The 17,869-nt window shown below is 45.8% G+C and overlaps 1 long non-coding RNA gene across 1 annotated transcript in view; it reads left to right on the top strand.

Annotated features, from left to right (window-relative positions):
- LOC309625371 overlaps positions 1-17,222 on the top strand; it is a 41,031-nt gene extending 23,809 nt beyond the window's left edge. Inside the window, exon 2 of the long non-coding RNA XR_014242492.1 lies at positions 12,457-17,222. This is a non-coding gene — a long non-coding RNA (uncharacterized lncRNA). The remainder of the gene's footprint in view (positions 1-12,456) is intronic.
- Positions 17,223-17,869: the final 647 nt, after the last annotated feature.

Below are 17,869 nucleotides of genomic sequence, written 5' to 3'. Positions count from 1 at the left end.
CACTGATGATGCTGACCTTGACCACCCGGCTAAGACAGCATTTGTCAGGCTTCTCCAGTATAAAGTTATTATTATTGTTTTTGCCCCTTTTATATCATACTCTTTAGAAGGAAGTCTCAATGTACAGCCCACATTTATGGGATGGGAAGTTAGGCTCCCCTTCCTTGGGAGGAGTCTTTAGTTTTAAAAGAAAAAAATTTATTTTGACTCTTGTTTGTCTCCCAAGTCTCTTGCAGAGCCCCAGGTGCAGTGAGTGAGCCCATTCTCATTTTTCCCTCAACATCAGACAGCTAATCAAGGCGTGGGGATTTACTTAAACTAACAAATGATTATCCTTCCCTGTAGAAGAGTTACCAGAATGCTGAATTTGCTAATTACTCTTCTCTCTGCTTCTTCCAAGCAGTGATCTTGAGAGAGATGAGACCAATCTATCTTAAGTGAGAGCTGCAACTCAGGAAACTGGGAGGCTGAGGAACAGGGAGCGGTGGCCACTTACCAAAAATGAAGTGGGGGGAGGTGGATGCAGAACTGAAGTGACCTAAAGGGAAATGATGTGGTTAAGAGGGAATTAACCACACTGGGCCTAATTGAAATTTCTCAGTCTGTGCTATCCATCAGCATTTCTTCTGGATTTCTGCTTGTATTGATACCTCTGCTAATGGGGGTTGAGCAGAAATGTTTATCCTGGGACAGTGGCTGCTCGGAGTCTCTCTGGCCTTCTGTTCCCAACTTGCTGCCATTTCCTCCACATCAGGCCTTTGCTGCTCACATCCAAAGCTGAACGTTTGTGTTCAATTCTGCCGTTAACTGTCTGTGTGATCTTTGAGCTCCCATTTCCTCATCTGTAAAATGATGCGTTAGTTTGAACCCAAAAGGGTAAGATAGGCACTAGTGATGCTTGATCCCTTTTCATACTTTTGGCAGATATTGCTAACTGATCACACCATTCTCTCCTGCTGAGATAGATGGGGCCTCAGAATCTTTCTCAACACAGTGCTGTAGGTATTAACTATTTTTAAAAAATTAATTTATTTATTTGGCTGCATCGGGTCTTAGCTGTGGCCCAAGGGACCTTCATTGTGGCAGGCGTGCTTCTCTCTAGTTGTGGCGTGCTGGCTCTAGAGTGCGGGCTCAGTAGTTGCAGTGTGCAGGGTTTCTAGTTGGGGCATGCAGGCTCTAGAACGCTCAGGCTTAGTTGCCCTGCAGCATGTGGCATCTTAGTTCTCTGACCAGGGAATTGAACCTGCATCCCCTGCATTGGAAGGCGGAATCTTAACCACTGGACCACCAGGAAAGTCCCAAGTAGGTATTAACTATTGATACATATCAGTTGGGGTGGGCAACAAGTAAATGATTTGCCATCCCTGGACTAGAGGCTTTTTTAGGGTCTTAAGATATTAAGATTCAGGTTTATACAATTCATTCATTATTCAGTCAACAAATATTTCTGAGTGTCAACATATGCTAGGCATTGTGCTAGAGGCTGGGTGTATGTTAGTGAATAAAATAGGCATTGTCCCTGCCTTTGTGGGGCATAAAGATTATAAATTCTTTGATAAATGTCATGTGTTGTATCGCAGTAGCTCTTAGTATAGTTTAGGGCAATCAAAATCAGCTGATGGTGGGAGGGGTAGGAAGTAGATTTCATTAAGCACCTTGGGCAAGGTTCAAATATATTCTCATTTAATCCTCACAGCCACCTTATAAGTTAGGAAGCAATAGTCACAATTTACAAATGAGAAAAGCAAGGCATACAGAAGAAGTTGCCCAAGAGCCAGGAGTGGTAAGTGGTAGAGCAGAGACTGAACCTTTGTCAGTCTGATGCCAAGGGCTATGGGTTTTACACCACACCTCACTCATCCAAACTTTCTGTTCTTTAATAAAGAGAGAACATCTTCAGTAAGGAAGGAGGGAAGATTAGAGTCCACGCCACGGAGAAGGGGAGAGGATGGGCCCGTGTAGATGCTGACCTATGGCTGCTGGCGGCCCTGGCTGAGGTTGCTGTGTGTGGCTGGTGCAGCCAGTCAGCCCAGTGGAGCAGGGGTCTGGCTAGGATGGTGATATGAATGAGGGCAGCCGAGAGAATGCGCCTCCTCCTGCCCCTAGATCATTTATCATATCACGTAGGCCTGATTTCCTCCTAGGCCTACCTTGGACTTGCAGTGTAACCAGTCCTCTCCCAGTTTCTACCAGCTGCTTAAAGCTCTAAGATTTCTCCCTATGCTCTTGTGCTGCTTCAAGTTGGGTTGCGCCCTGGAGAGATGTGTTGAAGGGAGAGGAGGAAGGAGGCAAATATTGGGCATAGTGGGTTGAACTTGCCCTCCTGCATGTGGCTCTACTCCAAGCCTAGACCTCTATCAGGGCCTGGACACCCAGCCTGGCCTTGCTCTGTTCTCACATTTAGTACAAAGCTCTCCACCAGGCCTTGGCAATTCAGCTCCTGAATGCCCAGAGTTTCATTCATGGAGACTGATGATATTCAGAGTTCGGAGTCTCATTAGTCCTCCTTGAATCGTAGGTCCAATATGGGAGAAATAAAGGACTTTCCTGGAAAAGAAATAGGGAAGAACATCTCTGAAGCTTCACTTAAGTTACTTCCAGAGACTAGGAAGACCCCTTTTCTCTTAGGCAAGCACTCCTTTTCTTCTTCTCCTAAATAACAATTTAGTGGGCTATTAGAATCTCTCCTTCCTTATAAGTGAACTAAACATCACAGTTGGTCCCTGTTGTTTTCATTCCAGTTTCCCTGAGAGCAAAGCCTGAAGCCAGGACTTGGATGCAGGTAGTTTACTTGGGAGGGGTGGTGGACACTGGATGCACCATCAGATCTTCCTTTAGGAATGAAGGGCTGATTGCTCATCTGCTGGGAGTGCTGTGGCTGAGAGCTCTCGGCTGTCAGCCCTCCCAGGGTGGCCTCAGTTACAAACAGCCACCCAGTTCAAGGTCACACCCACTTCCGGGGGTGTTTACATCCAATGACTGATGGAAGTCAGGGTAGAAAGCTCTTGTCGCCTCCCCCCAGCTCGGGATAACCTGGAGGTGTCATCCCAGCTTCAGAACTCCTCTGAGGGTCAGTGGAGGCTCACCTGCTGCTTCTTTCCCTTCCCCTCCACGGGTGTTGTTGATTCCTAGAACCCTCCATAATGAACCTGACCTGTGACTGTAGCTGCCTAATGTAGTCTGGGAAAGTGGATAGCAGGATGGGATTTGGGAGCTGGATCACCATGGCCTGGCTGGCAGCGAGCCATGTTACTCACGGTAGGTGGGGTAGTACAAGCTTTAATTTGTGGTGATTTGGGACATATACCAGTGGAAAAGACTGGATTAGCTGGTGGAATGTATCAGCATTTGAGAAATATGGGATAAATAGTAGCCATGAGGACAGTGAAATTGGGTAGATGTTGCTAAGCTCAAATAATGCTTTGGAAGAAGACACTGCAGAGTTGAGAGCGATCAATCACAACTATAAAGCTAAGTGTGAAGGCCAGAGGACTTCCTTGTGGCATGTAAAGAGGTTCTCATCACCAGCAGAAGGAGAGCAGGGAAATCTGAGGCCCAGACTCAGGGCTTAATCATTAGAAAGAAGAGGTGACTTCAAAGAAAGTTAAATTAGCAACATAAGCAAGTGCTTAGGTCGAATCTAACCAAGGTCAGGGCCCTGGTTAGGAAAGAATGGGATCGTGACACATGGAATGGGGACTTCTGGTTGATGTAGCTGAAAATGTTGAATCATCAGATTCTTCCACACTCTCTGAGCCTGCTGGAATGACCTTTTCCTCCCTATTAAGGGCTGGTGTTCCCCTTTCCTTGGAGACAATGCAAAGATCTCTGCAAGATGGCGTGTGCCTCCCCAAGCATGCTGCATCTCCCCTCCTGGCCACTGGGGCAAAAATTAGGGTATGGTCATGACACCTGGCTAGGGACAAACTGGGCCTGATAAGCTCTCTCCTTTGAGAGCTGCAGGACCCAAGCAACATATTCCAGCAGGAGCCAAGAGAGCATGCTTGGGGCTGGGTTTTGAGATGCTTGATCAAGGTGGGATGGAACGTAGAGTTGGTTGAGGGAGAGTTTTTCAATTTGGGAGTGAGTCCTCTGCCTGGGGCACACTGCTGCAATAGGTCCTAGAAGCTTGGGAAAAGTGTTGGCCCACACTAAAAGATGCCCGGATTTCTCTGGTGCTTGGTAGGAGGAGGGGACAAAAGGTTGAGAGAAATGAGCATGGTAGAGTGGATATACTACTAAAGCCAGAAAACCCACAAAGGGTGATGTTCCATGGAAGACCCTGAGGATGGATAGAAGCAGTAAGGAATTTGTTGGTAAGAGGAATACCCTCATCAGTGAGGTGGCTCTCCTCCAGAGACCAAGGGCTGGTGGCAGGAGATGCCTGTACAGAATAGGGCTCGATGAGAGCAATGGGGAAGGTAGGAGCCTGAGGCAATAGAACCCTTCAGAAGCCAGGTGGATAAATTTGTTGTAGTGAGCGGAAGGGTCATGGGCAGTCAGAGGGGTCCTCAGCTGTGGAGTTAAGGGATGGTTAACTGAACATGGCATCTCTAGGGGCAGCCGAAGAGGATGCCACTCGATCTGCATAAAGGATCAGCAAGATGATCACCCATGGCTATTTACTCATGTAACTGTTCACGGGGTGGGGAAAGGAGGAGAATGACCTAAACTCATGACGGACTGTTGACACAGGGTCAGAATTGACATTGATACTTGGAGACCTGAAGTGTCATTTTGGACCCTGGCTGGTTGGAACATGAACTCTTTCCAGACCTTTGGGGATTACTTTGCCTACTCCTTTTCAGAGGATCTTTCCGCATGTCTCGGGTAGTTCTTTCTCACAAATGTGCACATTGGTGCTCAGCAAATTACTCGAGAAGAGCTTTCTGCAGTATCTCCTCTCTGGTACTCTGCCCCACAAATTATAGCCACCATGGGGTCCTTGAGCTTTGATTTCTGGCTCCCCAACTCAGAGAGACTGCCAGGCTCTGTTTGTACACCCCCTACTTTTGTTGTAGCCAGAAACTATCTCTACGTAAGCTGGTGTAATAGGAGGGCTCATCTGGCTTGTTTTTCTTTTCCTCAGTGGTCACGGTCCTGTGTTGCCTGTTATCTAATCTCCGAAAACTTGTTGCCTGTTATCTAATCTCCGAAAACTTATGTCCCTTTGTTTTGTGGTTTTTCCAAGTTGTTTAAGGTGTGAGAGTAAATCTAGGCCCTGTTATTCCTTCTTGATCAGGAGTAAAATCCTCTGATTTTGTTCCTTTGTTTGTTTAAATGTACCACTCAACCCTAACGACACAAAGGATTGTAAATGACAAGTAAAGTACATGCTTGGTAGTTGTGGTGAATGATTCCTTGGACAATAAAGCAGTCAGAGTTCTATAGCTTAGCTACTAACTTGACCAAGACTTGCCAGGATTTTTCAGCTGAAATTGATGCTTTTTCTGCCTAGTGGAAGTACAGCTCCCTTTTGCTAACGGACCTTAGGGAGGCTGGTTGGTGTCTCCGTAATTGATGTGAGTATCCCATTGGTAGGCTTGAGTACCCACTACCCGCCTCCAACAGGGAGCAGCTGTTATGTGCTGACCTCAGAGTGTTTCAAGGTTAGGGCTGTTTGGTCTGGGTAGTGGCTACCAAGGATGTCTGATGGAAGCAGGAGCAAGGGCGTGTGTAAAATTGGGGAAGCCACAGAGGTGAGTGTGGGATGTATAAGGGGAAGCAAAATTCAATGGCCGGGGAGCCAAGTAAACACACAAGGGAAGGAAGGGGCCAAAGTGGAGGTGGGAAGAAGGGACTGAGGCCCCATGACTGTTGCCTTGCCCAGGCCTGGAACACCAGAGGTTCTTTCTAAATGTGAGGGTGAGTAAGCCCAGTTAAAGATGGAGAGTCAGCGGGATGCTGGAAGGATGGGCTGAGGAGCTAGGATTATTGAGGACATCCTTTATTCCTTTCCTTCTAAGTCTGACCCCTCCCAGAGGGCATCAGATTTTGGTTCAGAAGCTCATGAGCAGCTTGGCCTTCTGCAGGAGGGCCAGGAAGGATGTAATACCAGTGTCTAGTGCAGCTCTTCCAGAAGTGATTTCCTTAGATCACAGTTCTGTGAGGGGCTTTTCCTCCCTTGTCAAGTAAGTTTGGGAGACACTGCATCTATATCCCTATCTTTTTTTTTTTTTTAAATTAATTAATTTATTTATGGCTGTGTTGGGTCTTCGTTTCTGTGCGAGGGCTTTCTCCAGTTGCAGCAAGCGGGGATCACTCCTCATCGCGGTGCGCGGGCCTCTCACTATCGCGGCCTCTCTTGTTGCGGAGCACAGGCTCCAGACGCGCAGGCTCAGTAGTTGTGGCTCACGGGCCTAGTTGCCCCGCGGCATGTGGGATCCTCCCAGACCAGGGCTCGAACCCGTGTCCCCTGCCTTGGCAGGCAGACTCCCAACCACTGCGCCACCAGAGAAGCCCTATATCCATATCTTGAAGAGCCATTAGCACTTTAAAATTTCTTAGAAACCCTGCAATGAAGAAAGCTGTTTAATTTTACCTACCTTTTCCTCAGTTTGCCATAGGAAATGGGAAGCCCCACTACGGTAACCAGCTGGGGAGTGGTGGAGGGCACAGACATTCAGTCTGTAACAGGAATTGTGAGTAGGAGATTGTGGATCATTCTTTATGTCATGCTCACTACTAGTCCAGCCATTCTGGTCTTTGTGTTTCTGGAGTCCATCTAGCTGTTCTAGCTAGGTAGTGCCTCTGCATGAGCAGCTTAGCTTGTTCCTTGTCCTAGAGCTCCCCACCCCCCATCCTCCCATTCACCCACATCCCCACCTGGTTCTTCAATGACTGCCTCATTCTTGCCTCCACTCTCTCCTCACCTGCTCACAGAGGCTTTCCTGACCACCCTGCTTAAAGTTGGCCTCTGCAGTCATTTTATTCATAGGGCTTTTCCTCTTCTGAAATTAATTTATTTACTTGTCCTTCTGCTAGAATGAGATTTCCAGGAGAGCTGGGATCTTTTCTCCTCTACCGTGGCATGCCCGTGGTTGTCAGCGTCTTCATACAAGTTAATAGCTAATGGTCCTCAGGTCTGATTGAGCCCTCCCTTGGGACAGGCACTGCTCTTGGAGCTTTCCCTGTGTTTTCGCGTTTTTAAGACTTATTGACTTAATTAATGAGGGGAGCCCTCTCCTCACCCCCCATACAACTCTGGCCCGCAGCTAGTCCTACCTTGACTATTCTGGTCGACACTAGCCCTCTTCCTCCATCACACCATCTACTGCTTGGGAACCGCATTTCATGTGCAGATCATAATTTACCTGTTGAGTCCCTTCTTTTTTTAAAATTTTATTGGAGTATAGTTGATTTACAATGTCATGTTAGTTTCAGGTGTTGATTCCCTTCTTACCAATGGTTAAAATTAATTGGGTGTTTTTTTTTTTTAATAACAACTTTACAGCTTGCTTTGTAATGATTATTGTAGCTTTGCTGCAAAAAAAGAAGTTTCTGAACTGTGCTGCAGTATCGCTGAAAAGCCCTTCTCTGGGCTGGTAACACCTAAATAGGGGCTTCTTGGCAGCAGGAGCTCTCACGCACTCACCTCCATTACCAGGTGCTCACCGAGCGTGTGACGTGGGCCAGGCAATGGGCAAGTGCTGAGGACCGTGTTGAACAGACAGGCACCACCCTGGACGCCCCCGTGCTTACATCCTAGAGGAGTTCTGTGGCGGTGCTGCACATCTCATGGTGTGAACCCACGACCGAACATTCATTTATTCATTCATTCAATCACCTGTTCACTCATTCTCCAGTATTTGTACCAACCAGGTTCTAGGCACCGTGCTTGGTATAGGCATACAACAGTGAATAGCAACAGATACATAACTCACCGGCCAGGGTAGAGGGGAAGGGACAGGTAACTACAAGGCCTATCAAGTTGTATAAGGGCTTTGCTATAGTTTGGGGTACCCGGGAGGGCTTCCTTGATCTGAAAGAGGGGGAGGTGCTCGCTGGACACCGTGGCCTGCTTTTGCTGACACTGGGAACAGAAGTGCCCTGAGGCAGGAGGAAGCTGTGAGGTTCTGGAAACCCAGAGAAGAGCTGTGAGCTGGGAGCCAGGGAGAAGGGGCATCTTGTGGGTCCCTGTGGACAAATGGGAACTCTAACCGTGGCTTTTATTTAAACAGAGACTTTTTTTCAGTGTAACTCAATCCTAGGCCTGCAGCCAATTGTTCCCCTTCCTAGGGAGAGTGCGGCTGGAGACAGACATGCCCTTTGAAAGAGGCCCCTAGAGAGGCCCTGTGCTGGGTGTCTGCAAGGAGCAGGGGGTTGGTGTGAGGGTTGACACTGAGCGCCGCAGGCTTGTAGAACAAACACCACCAGGAACAGGTTGTTATCCACTGCCTCCTCTGAATCCCTTCCCGCTTGCAGTGAGGCGACTGTTTGCACAAGTCAAACATCGATTTGGCAGCTGGTGGGAAAGTGTTCTGGGCTGGAGGGGGAGGGGCCGATCGCAGGGAGTGGGGAGGAAGGGGGGAGGGGAAACTGGCAGGGAAGACAGCTGGGGGAGGCCCACACTCGGGGGTTAATTCCTCCTGCCTGTGTCTCTGCCCCTCTCTGCCGGCAGGCTGTATTTATAGATGGGATAATTGCAGAGCCTTTGAAAGCAGGGCACTGGAAGAGAGGGGCTGGGGGGTGCCGGGGGAGAGGCCCGGGCCCCACCTGCTTCTGGGAGCTGCCCCTCCCCCGTCCTCGGTTCCTTCTTCTTAGGCCTCCTTAGGAGACCCCGCTCAGACACATGGGCGGGTGCTGACTAGCAGCGTGGTCGCAAGGAGTCAAGCGCCTCACTTTTAATCCCCCAAACTGCCCTAGGTGGTGAATACAGTTATTTCCCCAGCTCTTTGGTAAGACCTTTCCTGGCCACCTTAGCTAAAGGCGCGCCTACACCCGAACCCAGCGGCCACTCTCTAGAACCTCACCATGTTTTTACTTCTTTCATAGCACTGATCATAATCGGACAGTTGTCTTATTTTTTACGCGTTTTTAGTGTCTGGTTTGTCTATCTTGTTTGCTGAATGCCTGGCCTAGAATAGGTGCTCGAGAAATATTTGTTGAATAAATGAATGCTCATTTAATAGAATAGGAAACTGAGGCTCAGAGTGGTGAAGTAATTCTCGGGGTCACATGGGGTATAAAGGAGCTGAGCTGAAATTAGTGTCCAGGTCTGATTGTCATCAAAGCTGAAGGTCCTACCAGTGGATCAGGAGTCGCAAACACAGGGCCCAGGCCACTAAGGTGAGTGAGTGAGTGAACAGGGCTGCATGTGTGTGTGTGTGTGTGTGTGTGTGTGTGTGTGTGTGTGTGTGTGTGTGTGTGTTTGGAGTGCTGCCTCTGGCGCACGGCGCTCCCTCCTGACCCTGGCTGAAGGGGCAGACGCTGTTCCGCTGTGGCTAATTGTTGCCAAATCTTCCGATTTTTAGGACAAGCCAGAAATCTGGATTTTTATGTGAAATGTCCTGGATTTTAAATGCTGGCAACAAATCCACATTTAAAAAACACACCACACAGAGCACAGCCAAACCCATCCCAGCTGCGGGCTGGATGGGGCCATGGTCTGCAACCTCTGTTCTCAACTCGCCTGCCTTGTATTGAAAAGCAACACAAATAAAGGCTCATCCCTTCCACGGACACTGCACATTGGGTATTTCATAGCCTTTCTTTACCTAAGGTTTCATTTAACATTCACAGTGTTTCAGGAGAGAGGTAGGGGAGATTGCTGTACCCGTTTTAGGGATTAGCAAACAGAGACTCTCGGAAGGACTCTTATGAAGCCACAGGGAAGTGGCAGTGAGCTCTCACTCTTGGGCCCTTTGCCTTCTAGCCCAGTGTTGTCTGTCCTGTCCAGGACCACCTTTCGCCATGGGTTTCATTTCTCCTTCTCTACTTGAGATATAGGAGAGAGGTTCTGTGTGATGATTCCCATGTTGTGCCACCCACAGGTTTGGGGTGCCCCCAGCAGGGTTTATTGCCAGCTCTGTGGAGAGCGGCCTGTGCTAGTTCTTGTTTGGAGATGCAGTTATCAAAATACTGTCACGCTGAGTAATGATATAGCTCCATCAACACACTTTAATTGTGGTTAGGTTTTAACAGTCGTCAATCAGCCCAACAGGAGAAGGGAAGCCCTTGGCTAGTCTGCAAACTCTGGTACAGTGCAGCGCCTCCCTTATTCAGCCCTGGGCCACCCCAAGGGTGGAAGGGCAGCAGTCGACTGTTGAATGAATTCCCAAGTGCCCATGGGGTGAGGGGAAGAAGACCTCTGATTATACTGTCATAACCATAGCTAGCATTTATTGTGCACCTACGTATTCCAGGTACTGCTTTAAGCCTTTTCCATGTCTGTTGGGGTAATCTGTAAATCTAGAACAGTGACTGGCCCTCTGTAAGTATTTGGAACACGTTACCCATTAATGTTTCATGGGCTCCTCACAGCAACCCTGGGAGGGAGGCATGATCATCACAATTTGTAGAGAAGGAAGCCAAGTCACGGGGAGGTCAAGCGACTTGTCCAGGAAACCCAACCAGCAGTGGTGGGCTCAGGGCTTGAACCCCCAACTGTCAGACCCCAGAGCTCAGGCTCTCACCCACTTGGGAATCGCAGAGGGAGATTGCTAGAGAGACCAGAGGAGACAAGAGAAGTGAGGGAGAGCATTCAGAGTCAAGAAAGGAAGGGTGTGTGTGGGAACCAGGCTGATACAGGGCAGCGAGCGGGGGGTCTCGGCAGAGAAAGGGCAAGAGTGAATTGAATTGGAACCTGGTTCTAGGTGCCCCCCTCCCTGCTGCCATGTTTCCCACGTGAACATGATAGAAGCTGACAGATCTGGGATTAATCTAAAGGCTTCGGTTCCCTGAGTACCAGATGAAAATTTGTCTCAAGCCTGGCCAGAGCGTGATTTGTAAGTGGGGCTTAACCTCGGCCGCCAGCCAGGCTTTGTACCCTCCACACTTCTCCATGGAGGCTGGAAGGGCCAGGGGCCATCTGCTGAGCCAAGTCAAAAGGGTTTAAAAACAGGCAAGAAACAAGAGAACTGATCAGTTTTTCTCAGTGAACTTAATGCTCTGTGAAGGAAGTGTGTAATTACATGAACTTACATGTGTGGGGAGAGACCCATAGCTGTCTGTCTGTGTGTCTCTCTCACCGTGTACTACCCGTGGGTGGTCTGGAACCTTTTTCAGTACATGTCTCCACAGCTCATGCGTTTGGGTGAGGAAGGTGAAGAGGTACAGGTGCTTCAAGCCTTTTTTTGCCCATGGCCCATAGTAAGAGAAACCTTTGATATTATCACACAGTACACAAATACAAAACAGTGGCACCAGTCTCCATGGTCCCATCGGGGCCAGGCCTGGGAGCCAGGGCTGCTGGTGGATGTGGTGAAGTCCACATCAAAGCTCAGCCCTCACCTTCAGGGAGGCTGAGCCCGTGTGGTCATGTCAGGAGATGAGTTGAAGATAGTGGTGGTTAGAGCCTTTTCCTTGAGCAAGCCAGGCCAGGTAAATCTGGGAAGGTGCTTAAAATGGGATCAGGGTAGGTTAACTCCAGTTCTCCTTCTCTGTTTGACAGTCTATGGTGACTGAGTGTTGGCCAATGAGCTGCAACAATAAGACTGTTGGGGGCTTCTGGAAAAGATGTTTCCTTCCTGGTAAGTAAGAAGTATAAAAGGAAAAAGCCATTTTGCTGCTCTCTCTTTTTTAAAACTTTATTTTCTATGCATTTTTAAAGATTACTGTCCATTTATAGTTATTTCAAAATATTGGCTATATTCCCCATGTTATGCAATATATCCTTGTAGTTTGTTTTATAACTAATAGTTTGTACCTCTTAATCCCTTATCCCTATATTGCCCCTCCCCCTTTCCCTCTCCCCACTGGTTACCACTAGTTTGTTCTCTATATCTGTGAGTCTGCTTCTTTTTTGTAATATTCACTAGATTGTTGTGTTTTTAAGAGTCCATGTATAAGTGATACCATACAGTATTTGTCTTTCTCTGACTTATTTCACTTAGCATAATGCCCTCCAGGTCCATCCATGTTGCTGCAGATGGCAAAATTTCATTCTTTTTTATGGCTGAGTAGTATTCCATTGTGTGTGTGTGTGTGTGTGTGTGTGTGTGTGTGTGTAATGTGTATTATATATAATGTGTATTATATATAATGTGTATTTTATATATAATGTGTATTTTATATATATATATATATATATATATATATATATATATATATAATCACATCTTCTTTATCCATTCATCTGTTGATGGACACTTAGGTTGCTTCCGTATCTTGGGAGCTGTAAATAATGCTACTATGAACATTGGGGTGTATGTATCTTTTCAAATCAGTGTTTTGTTTTTTTTTTAAATATATACCCAGGAGTGGAATTGCTGGGTCATATGGTAGTTCTATTTTTAGTTTTTTGAGAAACCTCCATAATGTTTTCCATAATGACTGCACCAATTTACCTTCCCACCAACAATGTACAAGGGTTCCCTTTTTTCCTCATCCTTGCTAATATTTGTTATTTGTGTTCTTTTTGATGATAGCCATTCTGACAGGTGTGAGGTGATATCTCATTTTGGTTTTGATTGCATTTCCCTGATGATTAGCGATGTTGAGCATCTTTTCATGTGTCTGTTGGTCATCTGCATTTCCTCTTTGGAAAAATGTCTATTCCGTTCTTCTGCCCATTTTTTAATTGGGCTGTTTCTTTTTTTGATGTTGAGTTGTGTGAGCTGTTTATTTATGCTGCTGCTCTCTTTTTTGAATAGTGTTTTGGATACTGTTGTGTGATTATATGATGGTTGGAATATTGCAGCCATGGTGATGGTTGGAATATTGCAGCCATGATGTGACTGTGAGGGGAACGTCATATAAGGAGGATGGCAGAGGATTGATGGAACTAGGCCAAGCTGGGGTACTTACCCTGGGACCACCTACCTCTACTTCTTGTCTAGTAAGTAATAACTGTCTCTATAGTTTAAGCCACTGTTGGTCATATTTCTACTCCTTGCAGCTGAAATAATCCTAACTGATTTAGAAGCATAAACTTGGGGGCTGTATTCTGGGCTTTAGGAGGTCCAGACTTTTTGAACTGAGTCCTAGAAACAATGTTGGATGATTCAGACCAATGGGTTGGCTTGCACCTTACTTTTTTTGTGTGTGAGTGAACTTAGCGTGGCACCTCATAGCATTGGCTCAGGATGCCTATTCCTTGTGTGTTTTGCTCTATTTGATTTCCTTGCTACTTTTCTCTTTTATAAGAAGAAAAAAAATCACTTTGAATTGATGGGGGAGTTTCAGTTTCATTTTCAATCAAAAAAATGTCCTGGCCAAGTGCATTGGAATAGTCACACATAAGGAGCTAAGTACCCAAGGGTGATGGTGAGAAGAGAATGGGGAAGAGGACCTCTAAATAGCTAACATTAATTGCACACCTATATATATGAGACATAAAAAATTGAATTCTGGGACTCTAAGTTTTATTTCATTGATCTATATATTTATCCTTAGGCCAGTGCCACCCTGTGTTGATTACAGTAGCTTTGAAGTAACTTTTGAAATTGGGAAGTGTAAGTCCTGCAAATTTGTTCTTTTTCAAGATTATTTTGACTATTCTGGATCTCTTGAATTTCCATATGAATTTTAGGATCAGCATGTCAATTTCTGCAAAAAGGCAGTAGGGATTTTGATATATTGAATCTGTACATACATTTGGGGTGTACTGCCATCTTAACAATATTAAGTCTTCTGATCAATGAACATGGGATGGCTTTCTACTTTTTAAGTCTTTAATTGATATCAGCAATGTTTTGTAGTTTTCAGAATACAAGCTTACGCTTCTTAAGTTTATTCCTAAGTATTTAATTCTCTTTGCTATTGTAAATGGAGTTGTTTCTTAATTTCATTTTTAGATTGTTCATTGCAAGTGTATAGAAATACAATTGATTTTTGTGTATTGATTTTGTATCCTGCAGTCTTGCTGAACTCATTTCTTCTGGGTAATTCTTCATGGGATAAGTATTTTTTTTCTCTCCGTAATTCTACTTGTTGCTGATCTCCAAGCTTGGCTCCATAAGTGTTTTTTCCATTTTTAATATAAGTAGACAGAACATTTGAAAAGCGTGTAAACCTGGTGAGGCTAGACATTCCCCCCCACCCCCCCCCGCCAACCTTTTTTAAAATTAGTTTACTTTTGCTTTGAGTCTGAGATATGGAGCAAGATGGGGAATAATCTCAGGTATCTGGGGAAGAAAGGAAAAGGGATCCATTTACTTAGGGAATTAGAAGAGCCGGTTTGAGCAGAAACAGGAGTAAAGGAGAGAGAGCAAGAAAGGGGAAATACCCAGCACCATGAAGTAAGTTCCCGAGGGAGTGTAAACAAAAGCCCAAGGAGGTGAGAGAAGGAGAGTGAGGGGGATGACATGAAGGCAAGTGTTCAGAAAAAGGCACGTAGGGTATCTGTCACTGAGCCTGGTTGCCCAGGTGAGGGGGTGCCAGCGACGTGCCCGGGAAAGGCTCTTTAGTGTTGGTGTGGCTGGGAGTAAAGGACACTGTTGCCAACCCAGTTCTCAATATTTGCATCAACTACTATTGCATGTCTGCTATGCGTTTGGCACTTTCATTCATGACTCCTTAAAATGACTCTGGATGGTAGATGATGTTATCTCTATTTTACAGGCAAGGGAATTGAGCCTCAGGGAAGTTCGGGAACTTTCCCAGTTAGTGAAGGACAAAGTCAAAAGCCGAGAACTAGCTTCTGTGACTTCCAAGTCTGCCTTCTTCCTGCCGAGCTGCATAGCTTCCTGAGCCCTGGGTTGGGGAGGTGTGCTCTGCCGGCCTGCTCTGTTCTCCCTCCTGCAGCTGGTGCCTCCCGAGTCTCCTCTGAAAATTCTCTTAGGGCAGGGTGTGTGTGTGCATGGTGCTCCTAGATCTGCCTTGTATCACCTTTTTGCAAAGTATCTTCAACTCAGCTCTAGCCCTGATAGCCAGCGTTTTCTGCCTTATTCAGCATTTTCCTAGGTACAGCTGGGAGAGCTGGGAATGGGTAAGGTGAAACACATACTCCCCCTTGCCCTCAAAGTTCTACAACCAATTCTTTAAGTAGGTTGGGAGATGAGCATTCTCCTTTGTGTTTGGGCAAACTGACCTGTTGGATTCAGTTTTGTGAATATAGGAGAAGCCCATGGTCATCTTGCCAAGACCTGGGCTTGGCTAGTAATACTTGGCCACCTAGAAACGCAACTGGGACATAGTTGGGTCTCAGAAATATTTTTTGAATGAATGGATTTTAGTCCTTGCCCAGCACCAGTGTTATTGGGGGCTGAAATCTGTTAGTGATTTTCAAAATGGGAGGCAGTCCAGTTTAGAATATGTGGTAGGTTTTTTTTGCTTTTTTTTTTTAAAAAATTTTTATTTACTTATTTATTTGGCTGCGCTGGGTCTTAGTTGCGGCATGCGGGATCTTCGTTGCTGTGTGTGAGATCTTCATTGCTGCATGTGGGATTTTTTTTGTTTTGTTTTGTTTTTTTAGTTGCAGCATATGGATCTTTTAGCTGTGGCATGCGGGATCTAGTTCCCTGACCAGGGATCGAACCCGGACCCGCTGCCTTGGGAGCACAGAGTCTTAACTGCTGGACCACCAGGGAAGTCCCCGAATATGTGGTAGGACTCACTGTTATAATAGATCCCACCTTCATAAACTCATCTGTCTGTTGAGTGAACAAATATTTATTGCTTTCTGAAGAGGTGACCGGGACAGACCAGCCAGTGAGTCTGGTACTCATGGAATTCAGAATTTCGAGGGGAAAACAGACATAAAGCAAGCATTTCGTTGCAAGTACCTATATCCTGGGCACTGCTGTCTTCTGTTACCATGTGGCTTTTCTTGTCTAAACAACACGGTCATCTTTCCTGCTTCTTTATCCTCTCCTCAGCTTTCTATGTTACTTCGTCACATCTGGCTACACTCTCCAGCCTCTTTCCTCAGCGCTGGGTGTGAGTTTACCCTTCTTCCTGCAACAGAGGCTTCCCATTCCTCTTTCTGAGAAGCTCCAGGCAAACATTCCACACACTGCTCTTGTTAATCTCCTGTGAGTCACTCCCCTGCCCGTCTCCACACATGAATTCTGGGGGAGCTTCCCTTGGTCAGGATGGGCTCTGCAGGGCACTTTTCCCACCTGAAGGACAGTTCCGGGAAGAGATGCCAGAGAAAAATATCATTTTAGGCTTAATTTTTCCTGGGTGAATTGCCTGTGCCGAGTTCCTACGTTTGGAGGGAAACGTTTTTAATGCTCATTTCCCTCACTGTCCCCTTCACTGAGTGTGTCTTTAAGGACATTCGGTGGGCCAGGTAGAGGGCCAGGGGCTGGAGATGTATGTGGTGATCAGTCCCCACCCCCGTTCTTGTCCTTTTGGGACAAGGAAGTACCTATCAAATGGTAGTTAATAAGGTATGGAGTCATAGAATCTCAACGTTAGGAGGGACCTTATCATTTATTCCAATACTTTTCAAACTTCTTTGATCATGACTAACAATAAAAAATTTTACATGTTTTTTTACATGACACAGTATACATGCATATACATTATTTGTACATATGCACATACATACTAAATAAACAAATGTATAACAAATGTTTTACAAAGCCAAATTTACCCATAATATGCCTATAGTTTCTATTTTATTTCATTTAAAAATGCTGACCCTACAACTCACTAAATTGATTTTTGTGACTTAGTATCTCACTATGAAGTTTCAAACTGCAGTTTGGAAAGTACTAATCTAACAATAACCTGGAGCTTACACTCTATCCTGTTGTCAAGTAGTTGTCTAGTCGTTGCTGGGATTTCTCTGGTGATCGGGAACTCAGTGTCTACCTAGGAAGTCAATTCTATCTTTGGACAGTTTTGTCTGTTAAAAAGTTTCCTTATAATGACCTTAAATCTGGTCTTCCACAAATGACGCATTCTTATTCCATGTAAAATCCCCTCAGAATAGCAGTTGTGCCATCTTCCATTCCTCAGTCTTGTATAATGTTGTAACTCTGGATCAGTAATGTGCTTGAGCCGGTGTGCACCAGCTTATGAGAGCCAATTTCCAAAATTTAGGAGTTTTGTGAATCAATTATTAAAAGTCATTATTAAAAATTAAATTCTATGACTTACAAATTAAAACCAAAGGTAATAAGTACTCAATACTCATCACTTTATTTTACTACGTTTGACTATTATCTACGCTCTTGAAGTTACGTCTATTGAACTTGTATGGTAGAAATACCATACGATGGTGTGCTACTGCCCATCTCTTCCCAGCTCTGTGCTCAATGGCATCACATTAGTAGCTTGAAATTGGCCATGGTGGGGGTATTTACACCATGAAAATCAGCAAATACAACAGGGCTCCACCCCCAGGAAAGCCACCTGTTAAGTACTTACCAGCACACCACTGCTCTGCAGTTGCACCACTTGGGTTTAATCTCAGCTGCAGCACTTGCTAGCTATGTGACTTGGGCAAGTCAGCCACCATCTCTGTGGTTCAGTGTCTTTGCACAATGCCCATCTTTCTACAGTTGCTTTGAGGATTAAATGAATCAACCCATATGAAGTGCTTAGAACAATGCCTGGCACATAGCATCTTTGTAGGTTTAGCTACTGTAGGTGTCTAGGCTAACTGTTGCTACATTATTCCATTCTCCCTGGAAAGGTATGGTTTTCAGGAGTCACTCAGCCTGGTCACGCTCCCCTGTCTTGCCTTCATCCTCAACACACGGGTTTGTCTTCTCTTCCCAGCCAGATCACAGGGCCCCTGAGAGTAGGGGTGGTGGCT

This window comes from Balaenoptera borealis (genome assembly GCF_965194805.1).
Source record: "Balaenoptera borealis genome assembly, chromosome: 3".
NCBI lineage: Eukaryota > Metazoa > Chordata > Mammalia > Artiodactyla > Balaenopteridae > Balaenoptera > Balaenoptera borealis.
The sequence above is the reverse complement of the archived record's forward strand: the minus strand, read 5'-3'. Positions and strand labels throughout refer to the sequence as shown.